The sequence below is a fragment of the Nesoenas mayeri genome (assembly GCF_963082525.1).
Source record: "Nesoenas mayeri genome assembly, chromosome: 1".
In the NCBI taxonomy this organism is placed as follows: domain Eukaryota; kingdom Metazoa; phylum Chordata; class Aves; order Columbiformes; family Columbidae; genus Nesoenas; species Nesoenas mayeri.
This window is the reverse complement of record NC_137541.1, coordinates 109,154,206-109,167,247: the sequence shown is the minus strand read 5'-3', so window position 1 is coordinate 109,167,247 and position 13,042 is coordinate 109,154,206.

Genomic DNA, 13,042 nt, shown 5'->3' with positions numbered 1-13,042 from the left:
GGGAAACATCAGGGTGTGCCTAGTGCCTCATGTTATTAGCAACAAGTAAACAAGTAAAGAGCTTTTGTCATTGCTGCTGACAGTATCATCTGTGCTGATTTTTTTTTTTTTTTTGGTCTCCATTAAAAATATTTTATCGTTATTAAAAATAAAGGGGATTATTAATCATTTCAATAACCATCCAGTGACTGATTCGCAATTCTCTGGAGTCTCTCAGGCAGTATAAAGTAGTTTAAGGGCATGACATCCAGCCCAGTTCCCAGCACAGTAACATTTGGTAAGCTATAGGTGAGCTTGGGAAGAATAGATCCACTTTGCAGGGGCAGATAGGGAAACTGATGTATCAGCAGTTCTGCTGGATGTTGCTCTGTCTTCCCAGACCAGTGTCTTTTTTATTGCCTACTGTAACCAGCATCAGACTGCACTGTTAGCTGTGATGGAAATTACATCTTTCCAAAGGTAGTCATGGTTTCCCCCTTCCCCCAAAATTCTGGCTCCCCTTGGCCCGGGGAATTGCCTTGCCTTTGCCTGTGGGGTTGCCCAGTAGGGGAGGGACATATAGGGGTGGGATGTGAGGCAGTTTGACATGTGCTGCTGGAAACACAGCTCAACTGTCTGTGCTGTAACCACACCGAGTGTGATGTTACAACACTGCGAGCATCCCATGGATGCTACGAAACCAGAGGGGAAGACCTCTGTGTACTCCTGATTCTGCAGATGGTGAAATCAGCTTGTTACTGTCCGTCACTGCTCTGGAACTCCAAAAATTGCCATCAAAATGGGTTCTGTGTTGATATGGTTGTCAGGAGCGGAGCAGCTGGAGGCCTCCCACAGTACTCTGTGAGGAGCAAAGCGTGGCTGAGCTCTCGCCTCTGCTGTAGGGGAAAGCTCCAGTAACTGGAGCTCTTGCTGCTAACTCGTGCTGGGCTGTCCGCATTAACCTGCCAAGCCTTAACCTGCTGGAAGGGCAGGATTTGTGTCATGTATATGTGCTACTCTGCTACAGCTCTCAATGGCTCTTTAGAAAATAGATAATGATGTCTCATTGCTCTAGAGAGTTTCCAAACTAAATTAAGAAGAGAACGATGGGAAGAGATGACCATACAATGAGGTGCAGATGCAGGGAAGAGGGCTAATGAGGGGGAGGCCAATATGATTATGTCCTTTCAAAGCAAATGCCTCAGGGCAGCTACTTTTGGGGACAGAGTCTAAAAGGGAGATGGGGAAGACGTGACTCATAAAGACAGCATCTGCACAGGGTTTGAGACTGCTCTGAAGAGCAGACCTGTCCACTGTGAAACATTTGTTGATTCTAAAACCTGTGCAAAGAGACTGCCTCAACCCATGCTCAAGAGCTCTGAAGGCCAAACAGGTCCAGTGGCTTAGCATGAGTCCATGCTGTCCTTCCTGGGGTCTTCAAGGCCTGGGTGAGTCGAGAACCCCCCAGCCCAGGCAACATGCTTTAGCCTTTAATGAGCATGAGCAGGATGCTTTGAACATCCATAAATGAGCATCTCTCTATGCATTTGCTCGAATCTTGTTATGACAGCAAGTTTTAAAACTAATGTGAGAGGAGGAAGTGGACAAGCTTTTATTTAAAATAACCTCATCCTCCTACTTCCAAAAGCTGAGAGAAGTGTTGGAGGAGGGGATTTCTGATAAGTAACTTCAGATGAGTGAAGAGGGCCTAAGGGGAAAGGAAAGGTGGCAGGAGCAGCTGGGATGGCTGTGGGAGGTATGCAGAGAATCAGGAATTTGCATTGTTTAGTTAGGCATGAAGAACCAGAGAAGATATTTTAGGAGTGCATGCAGGGGATTTAGTGCTGCAAATGAGGAATGATTTTTGCAACAAAGCACTGAGCAATGTGTGATGCAGGTTCCAGCTGGAGCTTAGAGAGAATGAGGTTACCTATGGTGAGGAGATGGGCAACAAATACCTTTTTTTAAAAAAAAAGGGAACAAAAAAGAAAATTCAAGGAGAGTTTAATAATTATGGCTGGATTCTTAAGGGATGCAAAACCTTTTTCACTAAAGTTCTCTGCATTACACCCATTTATGCCTGCTGAAAGTCTGGCTGGTGACGTGCAAAAACATTATGCTTTGTTCCAAGGGATGAGAACGACATGTAGCCAGCCCACCCAACCGAGCCCTGCTCTATATTTCTTGGCCTTAGGTCTGGGACCTAGGCCAATGCCAATTAAATTGGTGAGGGCACAGACAAGGTTAACGGCAAAGTTAATCTCCCATTGCTGATTGGTGAGAGAACCTCATGACTTGTAGCTTTTGTCCATTTGCAGTTAACAGAAAAGTGAAGCAGAAGGAAGCCATCTCTTTGTTTCCAGCGTGAGTCCCATCACAGTAGGAAGATTACCCCAAAGTATCCATTTCTTCACTGATACGTGCAGCACTTCTCCCACAAGGATGGCAATTCACTTATACTGAGAAGGACTTTCTAGAAGCAGCCATGGGAAATTGTAGGCTGGTCTCAGTGAAGTTAACGGTTTGTATTTAATAAACGAAACTGTTAATTTTTCTCTTATCTCCTCGGTCCTACCTTCTCTTGGCTGACACCAATGAGTGCAGCATCATGGGCATGAACAGCATGATCGCAGTTTGAGAACCCCAAAACTAAGGTGATTTTTTAAACTCTGCAATCAGAGAAAGCAGAATTTTTAGCATGTGTGATCTCTTTCAGAACAAGTCCTTTGGGGCATGAAGAATGGGGCTACATGAACAATGCCTGCCTTCTTAACCCAATGTACAAACCGTGAAGCAATACTCTACCGAGGTATGACCACACATTTTGCAATCCATATCCACAGATTTCATTGCCAGGATTCAAGATGGCCGATTCCTTACCTCCTGAAACAGGCTACTGACAAAATAAATTGTGTTGAAATTTTCCCTTCAGCATGTGTAAGCCCCTTGTGTTCACCAAATGGAATGGAAGAGAGAGGTAAAGATGAAGAAAAGCTATGGCTGTGCACGCACTTTGGCTTTTCGCTCCCCAGTGCCCTGACATTCTGCCACCCGTGACAGGACATACACGCCCTAATTGGACTTGCTAATGCAGATCTTGGGAGAAGTCCTAGGAACTGGAATATTGTTTTGCATCAGCTAAAAGGAAAGAAATCCTCCCTCCTGCTCCTGCGTGACATCTCCTTTTTGCTGCCTGTCCTGTAAAATGCACATACGTAAATGCTCCTTTCTGGCCTGTTCCTCTTACTGGATAGAGAGATATATAAAAAGAATGTAAATTACCAAGGAATACTTAGACAGCTGGCACCTGATTCTTTCCTGAGTGCCCTGATGGTCACTCTTCAGCAGCTCTTTGCTGATTCATGAGGACTGCTAAGAGCAAGCGTGTGTGACTTATCTTTCATAGAGTGTAATAAAAAGAGGGAAGTGCCCTGTGTGGCTGGAACTGCAGTTCTGTGGTCTGTCTCTGAGATGCTCCATTAGCCTGCTGCTGGCAGCGATGACACAAAAACTGGAAATCCCCGATTGTACCATTAACATGAACAGATTGAAAAAGCAAACTGGAATGTAACAGGGAGCCTGCGCTTTTTTTTTCCTCTGCTTGTATGAAAACTCAGTAGAGGGGAAGGATGGTTCTGTTCCCTTGCATATTGGCATAGCCTACGCAAAAACACAGCTCTGCTTTTATTAGTGTTCTCCCATGTTATGTCAGATCTAGATTTACTTCTTAAGCTGAAGCCTTTGAACCATCACTCTCTGGCTATATTTTTGGCTAGGCCATCTGATATTTGTGATTGAACAGATTAGTAATCATGGCTTCTCACCTGTTTATTTTAAAACAGGGACTGCTGACACTTCTACTAGCCTTAGGGAAGGGTCTTTTCCTTCGCCATAAACAATAATGGTCTGAAAAAAGTCCTTCCTTGCAGAAAGATGGATTAAGTTCTTATTTTGAAATGCCGCCTAAATAGTCTTGATGTACTGAAATGTTACAGCTAATATAAGCAGACGAGCCAATTTACAGCTTTCATACTACATTTTAAGAAACAAAACAAGCAGACAAGACAGCACAATAAATCTGCCTGGTGTCCTAGTCTGGTTGTTAACTGAATGCAGTTGTATCAGATAACTGGATGATACAGCTTCCTAAAAAAACAGGAAATGCACAAATTTTGTCAAGATCATGAATTTTTCCAAATAAGTAGAGGACATACTTAAACAATATATTCCTTGGAAAAAAATCTGTGAGCCAAAGAAGAAACATAGCTGTGGAGGTGCTACCCTGTGTACATAATATAAAGTTCATATTAGGATAACCCCAGTGATACTAGAAAAACAATTATATCATTCAGGATTCAAGGGAGCAAAAGAAAAAGGAAGTATAATTTGTGAATCAACTGTTTTAGAAAGTAGGAATTTGTAATTTAATTATCACACTTAAATCTATAAAATGTATGGGTTCTTTGCTAAAGCACTGGTTTAAGAAATAAACAAGTTCAAGTACAAAACAAAACATTACTGGGAGTTTAGTAAATATGCCTGGAGTTGCTGGGATTTTGGCAGATTGTAATTCCCAGAATAGTGTAAATGTTTTTAATGTGTTGTTGTGTTTTTTTTGTGTGTGTGTGTAGTTTGTTGTTGTTGTTGCTGTTGTTTGTTTGTTTGTTTGTTTCCCTCTTTATGTGTCTTAATAGAAAACTGGGCAAAACAAGATAGTTGCAAGTGAAAGCAGAAGAAAACACATGGAGCTATTGAAATGGGTTAGCATCTGATTTCAAATTCAGGAGTAAATACATACATACGCACACATATATACACATATACATGTGTATGCACACACACTATATTTATGTATATGGCACATATGGAAATACTTTTATTTATCTATATTTACATAGTCAGGCTTAAATGAAATAAAGGGGCATTTAAGTCAGATACTAGCAAGACCTTCCAACAGTAACATCTTTCTAATAGCAATGTGGAGCACTAGGGTCACCTGGGAAGGGTGTAGGCTTTCCACTGTTGAGGGATTTTAAAAGCAAGTTGGATGAATGTGTCAGGTGTGATGTAAGTATTGCTAAGCCTACCTTGGAGTAGAAAAATGGACTAGGTGTCCTTGAGGTCTCTGTCAGCCAGCGCTATTTCCTGTGGCTCTAGGATGTGGCCAAAGAATAGGCTAGGTGCTACACATCCACATCTGATGAAGTATAAGAAAAACAGCCTGTGATGTGGAGATGCAGAGACACACTAATTACTAAGCAAGAGGACAGCTCCTCCACAGCTCACCTACAAGAACAGAAAATGTGGGCTTGGTGGTGGTCCCTGTCACATCAGCCAAACTGTATAGACAAGGCTGATCAGCCTAATTCTCCCCTGCCCTACTGCTTCACATTCTGACTTATGTCCCCTTTATAGCCTTTGGCTAGGCTTTGTGTCTCTAAAGCTGTTAGTAAAGACAATTATCTAAATATAAATTACAGATGTACAGCTTTGGGACAGCACACTCTGACTCAGAATCGTCTTCATACTGCTCTGTCACGTTCTCCCACCTGCATCTAGATTGGATATTGAGTCATATTGACAGTGTAGTTGGCTATAAAGCAAGAGACCTTCAGTAAAGGACATAAAAAAAAATCATCTTAATTTTTCTCCAGTCTTTCAGAATGATTATATGAACTTGTATTAGATTGACTAGGTTTTGGACAAAATCACAGAGGTTTTGTGTCATTTACAGGATGCTGCACAGATGATGGAACAAGAACTGAAAGCTGTAGGATGAGGTCCTACAACTGCTGTATGGTCATGGTCAATTCACTGTTAATCCCCCTTTGCCTCAGTTTCTCCATCTTTAAAACTGGGATAAGAAATGTTGTCTGCCTCTCAGAGGGAGTGGAATGAGCATATTCAACAATTTAACACCACTTAGGAGATAAAATACGATATACCAACATGGACAGTAGAGTATTCAGACCAGAGAACCCTTATTTGTAAGATCATTCTTAATGTTATGTTTTGTTATGCTCTATCAATTGTTATTAAATGTAAAAATGAGCCAAGCAATACAATGAAAAATAAAGGGGAAGTGAGTCTTAGTTGCTCTTTAACCAGCCCATTTTCAGCTTCCCATAAAAATATGCATCCCATGTGGCCATTGTCACAGCGCTGCCCCAGTGCTTTCTCAGCATATATAAGGCAAGTGCACCAGGTATGTGCTTGGTATGAGTTTGGATGTACCTCCACACTGTTTCTCTGCTGTGCCTTGAGCTGCTGCTGTCCTTTCTGCCTGTCACAAACATGCCTTTCCCCTGCATTGCTGTAAGTAACCATGAATGAAGTCAGGGACTGCCTACAATCAGGAGAAAATAGTGGAAGAGGACCAATTAGGACCTTTAAGTAGCAAAATGAACAAACAAAACAAAACAGCTGCATTATTTCAATGCAGGGGATTTGGCATTCATACATCCCTTATGTTACATGTGATCACTGAAAACCTAGCCCAGCCATATTTGAATAGCCCTTAAAAATGTCCAGTTACTTGCTTTCCCCATGTTGCCACGTAAAGAACATGCAGGACAGTAGCTGAAGAGTTCTTTGAGGACTATGTTTAGGGTGAGATAACAGTCTGACTGGCTTTATTTTTAAGCACTAAAAATCTCTCATGACAAAGCACGGAATGTACAGTGCTGGAAGAAACCCACTGCAGTAAGTCACAGGTGTACATTTTACGAGCAGGTGGAATGCATGCAGCATTTGATAGAGAGCACTTATTCTTAAGTTGTACATTTTCAGTTCAGAAGCATTAGATATTTAAGCAGGTGTGTATTCAAAGCAAGAAAACATCACATTTCTTTTTCTCTTGCATGGTTTTCATAGGAGTGGCTTGGTTTTCCAATTGTTTCTGGTGTTCCTGAGATAAAAACAGGAGGAGGGAATTATCCTACTGTACAATGTACATTTGATCTTCAGAGGGTTTTTGGGTTTGCTTTCTGTGAAAGCTGCACTCCAAATGGTGCTTTCTGCTCACGAATACAGAATTATATTACTACTGTAAATGTAACATGTTATTTTACATTTTAATCGAGGAGCTGGAGTTCTACCCGGGTAAGTGCCCATCAGCATTAGATGACACACAATTAAAGCAGAGTGTCAAAACCTAATTTTCTAAGGCAAATGTTTAAAATCGCATATGTGCCTATTTTTGGATCAAAAGCCCTTATCAAGCTGTACACTGGCTTTCCTAGCAAATACGAACGTGCACACCATAGCAGTATGAATCATCAGCTTGCCTCTGATCAGAATTCAGGGTATATTCTGATTTGTGTATAATACTAAATGAGTTTGGCTTTGCACCTAAAAAGCACACACTTTATTTTGACTGCATGGGAATATCATACGAGGAAAGATTGTTTTATATTTCAGTGAAATATACTGTACATTTGAGGAAATCATTAAGAGTATTTTTTTCCTCAAGGCTGCTGCAAGTTTATATTTTGGTTCATGGGAGATGAATGTTATTCCTAAGACTAAACCCAGTATTTCATTATTCAGTAATATTTCTGTCACAGTAGTACTTAGATCCCCCTCTTGCTGTTCCTGTAAAATTCTCCCCAAATTCACTAAATCATAATAATCTCAAAAGTCACTATTTGCACATGCTTCTCAGATAGTTCCTAAGAGATGTCTTCTTAAACCACACTGTATTTAGCATGCTCAGTTTGGGGCTTTGCAATTGCTTTTTTTGGAAGCCAGGGGCTGCTCTGGTCCCTGGCAATTCTGCTAAGTTCAGAGAGATTGTTTTCCTTTTTCTTTTTTTAGTTTCTTTTTAAATGTATTCTCTTCTGATATCATGGAAGGTGAATTAGTCTGGCTGGAATGGAGAGGAACACAACTGCATGGAGATACAGAAATCTCAGGAAGCTGATGGGGAATAATGGTGCAGAGGGGAACTGGGACCAGCAGGTGGGATGTAACAGTAAGACAGTGAATTGCAGGCTTGGGGAACACATTACTTACAGGAGTGGAAAATAATGAGGGAGATGTGTCTGTAACCATCACCATGCATCCCCTCTCTTTGTATTCCTGGGTCTCTTCTGTTGCCAGAGTAGCAACAATCACAATAAAGGGAGTGTTTTATCTTCCCTTGGAAAGTTTCCCTCTCGGCTTGTGAGGCTAAAATCTGTGTATTGAGAGTTCATATCTGTCAATGGGTTCTCTGAGATGATACTGCACACAGGAATTAATGTGGGGGAGGGGAAGCCATTTGCTTTGAAACCACCTCCCCCACCCCTTCCAGAATTTATATACATATATATATATATACATACAAAAAACATTCAGGTTGCAGAGTCAAGGACAGAAACTTTCAGCAACACCTGACTTGACATGCCAATATAACCTTAATTTGGCCTCAGTGTGCACACACATTTTACTTACATGGTAACAGATTAGCTTTTTTTTAGGATGAAGCCCTTCCTTCTGAGGTGTCCAGGATCAATTAGGGACGGAGCTAGAGTTGCACAAGGAATGAGTCTGTTCCCTGGAGGCCAGACCCTGCGTCATTTGCTGTAGGTGCTGGAAGGAAACTGTGACTGGAAAAGAAGAGCAAAGAGAAAAACAGGAGGAAAGATTCATGAGTTATGTAGATGTACACCCTCTTGCAAATGAGATTTTGCCCTTGCTTCTCATTTCTATGTCTGATTGTATGGGGATTCTGATACTTAAAGAGCTGGGAACCATGATTTTATCTGGGTGATAGTATGAGGGGAGAGGGCTTGAGTGGGGAAGAGCTGCAGTGAGGTGGATGAACTCAGCCTTGGCTGCTGAAATGTATCTGTCCTCTTGTCAGGTCTGGGAGATCCCCTGAGTGAAAGAGAAAATCAAGATAAGTGACACTAATCCCTGGGTCACTGACCTGTAGCTAGGTGGCTTGGAATGGCCTGGATAGAGGTGAAACTGGCTGCAGCTTGAGAGAGGAGGAAAGGGAGCGGGGTATGAAGAGTGGTCAGGCTCTGGCACAAGCAAGCTCACAGATATGAGAAAAAAAAGAAAAAAAAAAAAAAGAAATGAGAAAGGAAAACCTTCAGGAAGGTGGAATTTGGGTTGAGAATGATTGCTAAGTTCCATGATCTCTTGGTAAATCTTCACTGTTTCTTCCCATTTGCCACTGGTATGGCTCTGCTGCTTTTAGCGGTCATTGGGGATGCCACCAGCCCATTGATGCATCGGTCTCCACAGGCTGTAAACACAGAGGATCACCTGGGTGGAAAAAAGTCTATTAGTTTTAGTAGAGAAAACAGTGCTTCCATTTACGCTGACTGCGACGTCGTCGCTTCCCCTCACCTCCCGTTCTTGGAAAGAGCCTCTGAAGGAGCTCGCTGGCTCCCACCGCTCGGGGCCGCCGCGGGCCGTGCCCGCCTTCCCCGCAGGCAGCAGGGAGCCCCGCGCCTTTCCCTTCTGGGGGTACCCAAAAAGGGGGTGGCGGGGAGGGAAGGCGCCAGCGGAGGACGGCCGGGCGGCGGCGGCCACGGGGCGGCGGTGTTGGCGCAGCGCTCCCGCGGGCTTCGCGGGGCCGGGCGGGGGTCGGGGCTGCGGTCCAGGCCGGTGCCATGAGCGCCTTTCTCCGGGCTCTGGCTCTCGGCCCCCGCTTTGCACTCCCGGGCGTGGAAGTTCCTTCCACTGCAGCCAGCGCAGGGGAGCGCGGACTGCCGGGCGCTGCGGGGCTGCCTGCCGCTGGGCAGCGGAGCAGGAGCGGCCCCGGAGGCGGGCGGTGCCACGTCTTGTGCCGCTTTGGGAAGACAAGTCAAAATCAGCGCCGTGGCTGAGAAAGCAGTTGGTGGGGCTGGTGTGAGGCTGCATTAAGCGTGTGGGTGGTACCCAGCCAGCATATCGAATACGCAGCAATACAATATTTCTACTGGAACGAAATGTTCAGGCTCTATTTTTTTGTGTGTGTGTTGGGTTTTTGTTTGTTTTGCTTTGCTTTCCCCATCTTCCAGACACAGGTAGATACCCCTGCAGAGAAGAAGGGCAAATCCAATACCATGGAGAAGCAAAACCGAAGGTGTTGGCAGCCAGGGACAGCCCTGGTGTGGCACTGGAGTGTGGGAAGTCAAAGCATTTCTGAGCAGCGGCAGCGGCAGCTGCAGCAGCCGAGTGTCTCTGAGCAAGTGTCAGAGTGTCTTGGCAACAGTACTAAGATGTCTGCAACTTTCCTCCACTTATTCAAAAAAACCACGTCATGTAGGCAGTGCAGTGGTGCGTGAACACAGTGGTGTAGGCTTGGTTCTGAAATATTTGCATCGAGAGCAAAGGCTTGTTTGGTTGGTGTAGGGGGACTGAAAATTTTGTGACAGAGGTGATGGCATTTCTCTCTCTGGCCATTAATTGGTTGTTACAAATCTGCAGTGCAGTCATGGTCTGCCGTCTTCCCCCCTCCCATCCCCCCTTCCTCTCCTTCAAATTATTTATTCTAATAGTAATATTAGTTCTAAGTGGTGTAGAACATGAACTAGTTTCTTTGGTAACCAAGTCGGTTACACACCCACACAAAGTTAGAATCTGCTAGGTGCAGACATTTCCTCTTTTAGAAAAGATGTGGGTTTTGAAAACCACAGCAGTAGGGCAGCAATAGATGTTCTCAGGGAGTCATGCCAGAAAAAGTTCCATATACCATATGCAGATTTATATCTAAGTCTTGATCTTTTGTTTATAAGCACATACGGAACTTGAATATTTTACCTATATATTGATTTTTCCAGTGACTTCAGGATTATATACTTCTTTCTCATCCCAGTATTTCACCCTTCCCACTTTCTCCCTCACTCCTCCCCCCTTGTATAAAATAGGTGGTTGTGAAAGAGCACGCAGTAGGAATACGGCACAGGTGGATAAGTGTGCAAATATATGCTGCGTTAATTCTTACTTTATTTGGTGTAAGTAAAAATTTGCACTGTTCCTTAATCTGCCTCCTGAAATTACAGAGGTGAACTGCAGTGGCTTTTGTAGATAGCTTCTTTTTAGGGATTTAAATATAAAAGTGGCCTTTGTGTTCTTGGTAGCTTTTTGAAAGCAAATAAGTACATGTAGGATGAAAATTAATTTGTGAATATGAATTCTAAAGATTAATATGGCTAATAATCCCTGTCATACTGTCTTGATCACTATCAATAGTTTAGTCTATAGCAGAAGCAGAAGCTTGGAGACTTTTATGACACTTTCTCTAATGACATGTCAAATCCCCATGAAATTAAAACATATACATTTTTAAACATATTTTCCTTGTTCCTGTATATGAGGCAGGATGGCACTAGTACCTAAGAACTGAAAGGCAGCCATAAACAGAGGCTCAGCCTGACAAGGCCATTTCATTGTTTTTGTCTGAAGTCTTAAAATCAAACCAAACAGTAAATAGGGAAGAGTGAATTAGATGATTTTACATTACTGTCTTGAATAATCACTCATAAAACTGAATGGTAGGTATTTTTTAGTTAGATATGTTTTTCATGCTAATGTGATGCCTTTTAACTTCTTCCAGAGTGGGAAAAGTCCGTCAGAAATACAGAGATTATCTGAAAGTACTCTTACGCAGTACTTGTTATTTCATAATATCCCTTCCCACGCCACAACAAAGTGCATAACATGCTGTGCAGTTCTGCACTACAGACATGGAAATGTTGCATTTCCAGTTTACAGGAGCCTGATAACGATTGAGCTGGGTGACGTGTGGTAATCACTTTTTGTAGTACCTCATATTTAGCATTGAATCCATTATAAAGAAAAGATAATGAAAACATCGGCTGGAAGAAAAGCCCAACTTGAAGAAAACAGACATGTGTTGCTGTCCTCCTTTGGGTCACATGTCACCCTATTGCCACATCACTTTCTGAAGCCTGCAGAGAACATTCCTCTCCAGGCTTCTGCACATTCTGCTGTCTCCTCCTGGTGCCAGACACAGTCTTTTCTGCAGCATCGTTCTCAGGCGCTTCCCATCTCTCATTGCCATAGAGACAGCATGTGCCTATTAGAGACACGGCTGAGATGTGTTCACTCCAACCCAGGGGTAGCTGGAGAAGGCAGCCCACAAGCCAACCTGTAGGCTTCAGGTGCCCTGGAGAGGATTTTGTGGCTAGGTCCTGGTTGGTGTAGCTGTTTCAGTGTAGAAAGGCAACAGGCTCCAGAAATCCTCAGCAGGTGAAGCAAGCTCATGTGGCACAGCCAAAAGCTTAAGCAACTCATTCCCAATGCCCTGGGTTATCTGAACCAAGGCCTAAACCAATTTCTGTTAAAGATGATGCACAGCATCATTTCCTGTATTCAATAATAACCAAAATGTTGCGTAGAGCAGGAAGGCTGGCCTTGTATTACAAGAGCCAAGCAAGGACTCAACTCAGTCTTGATTCCCCCTTCTGGTCCAGCATTTCTGTGTAGCCCTGACCAAATTATCTCCCTCAGTTTCTTCTCTTCAGAATATGGGTATTATTTTCTTTTTCCACTGCATACGGCAAGTGGGAGCGTAGGGCCATCATCCAGCCTCATCTCCATGCACATACACCCTGTCCAGTCACTTTCACATTTGCTCCAGAGCTGTTTATTGCAGCCCCTGAGCAACTCAGCACTCTTGAGTACCTTTGGTGCCTTCACATGGACCTGTCATCTCCTACAGGTGGCGTAGACAGGCAAGCTCCAGGCCAGGTGCCTCAAAGCACAGTCTGTCATCAGGTGTCCTAAGTCTCACTTGTGTTAAGTAACATTGGCACTCTGGGTCTAAACTGCAGTTGGAGTAACAGGAATGGAAGTGCAAAATACATGGTGACGATGTTTACTGGGTGTAAGCCTAGGCTTAGTCTCAGACTTGAACTAGCACTGCTATTGTGATAGGAGCGTATATAGTTATGGTTCTGATGAGCAGCAGCTCTAGAGCAGAACACTGTTTCTGCTGAGCTGTGCATGCTCTCTCCCATGCTTGCTGGCAAGCATAGTAGGAAAGAAATGGGGAGTAGAGTGAATCGTGCCCCCTCCATTTCCCCCAGCTGGCCACTGCACTGGGGGAACTGGGGCAGCACAC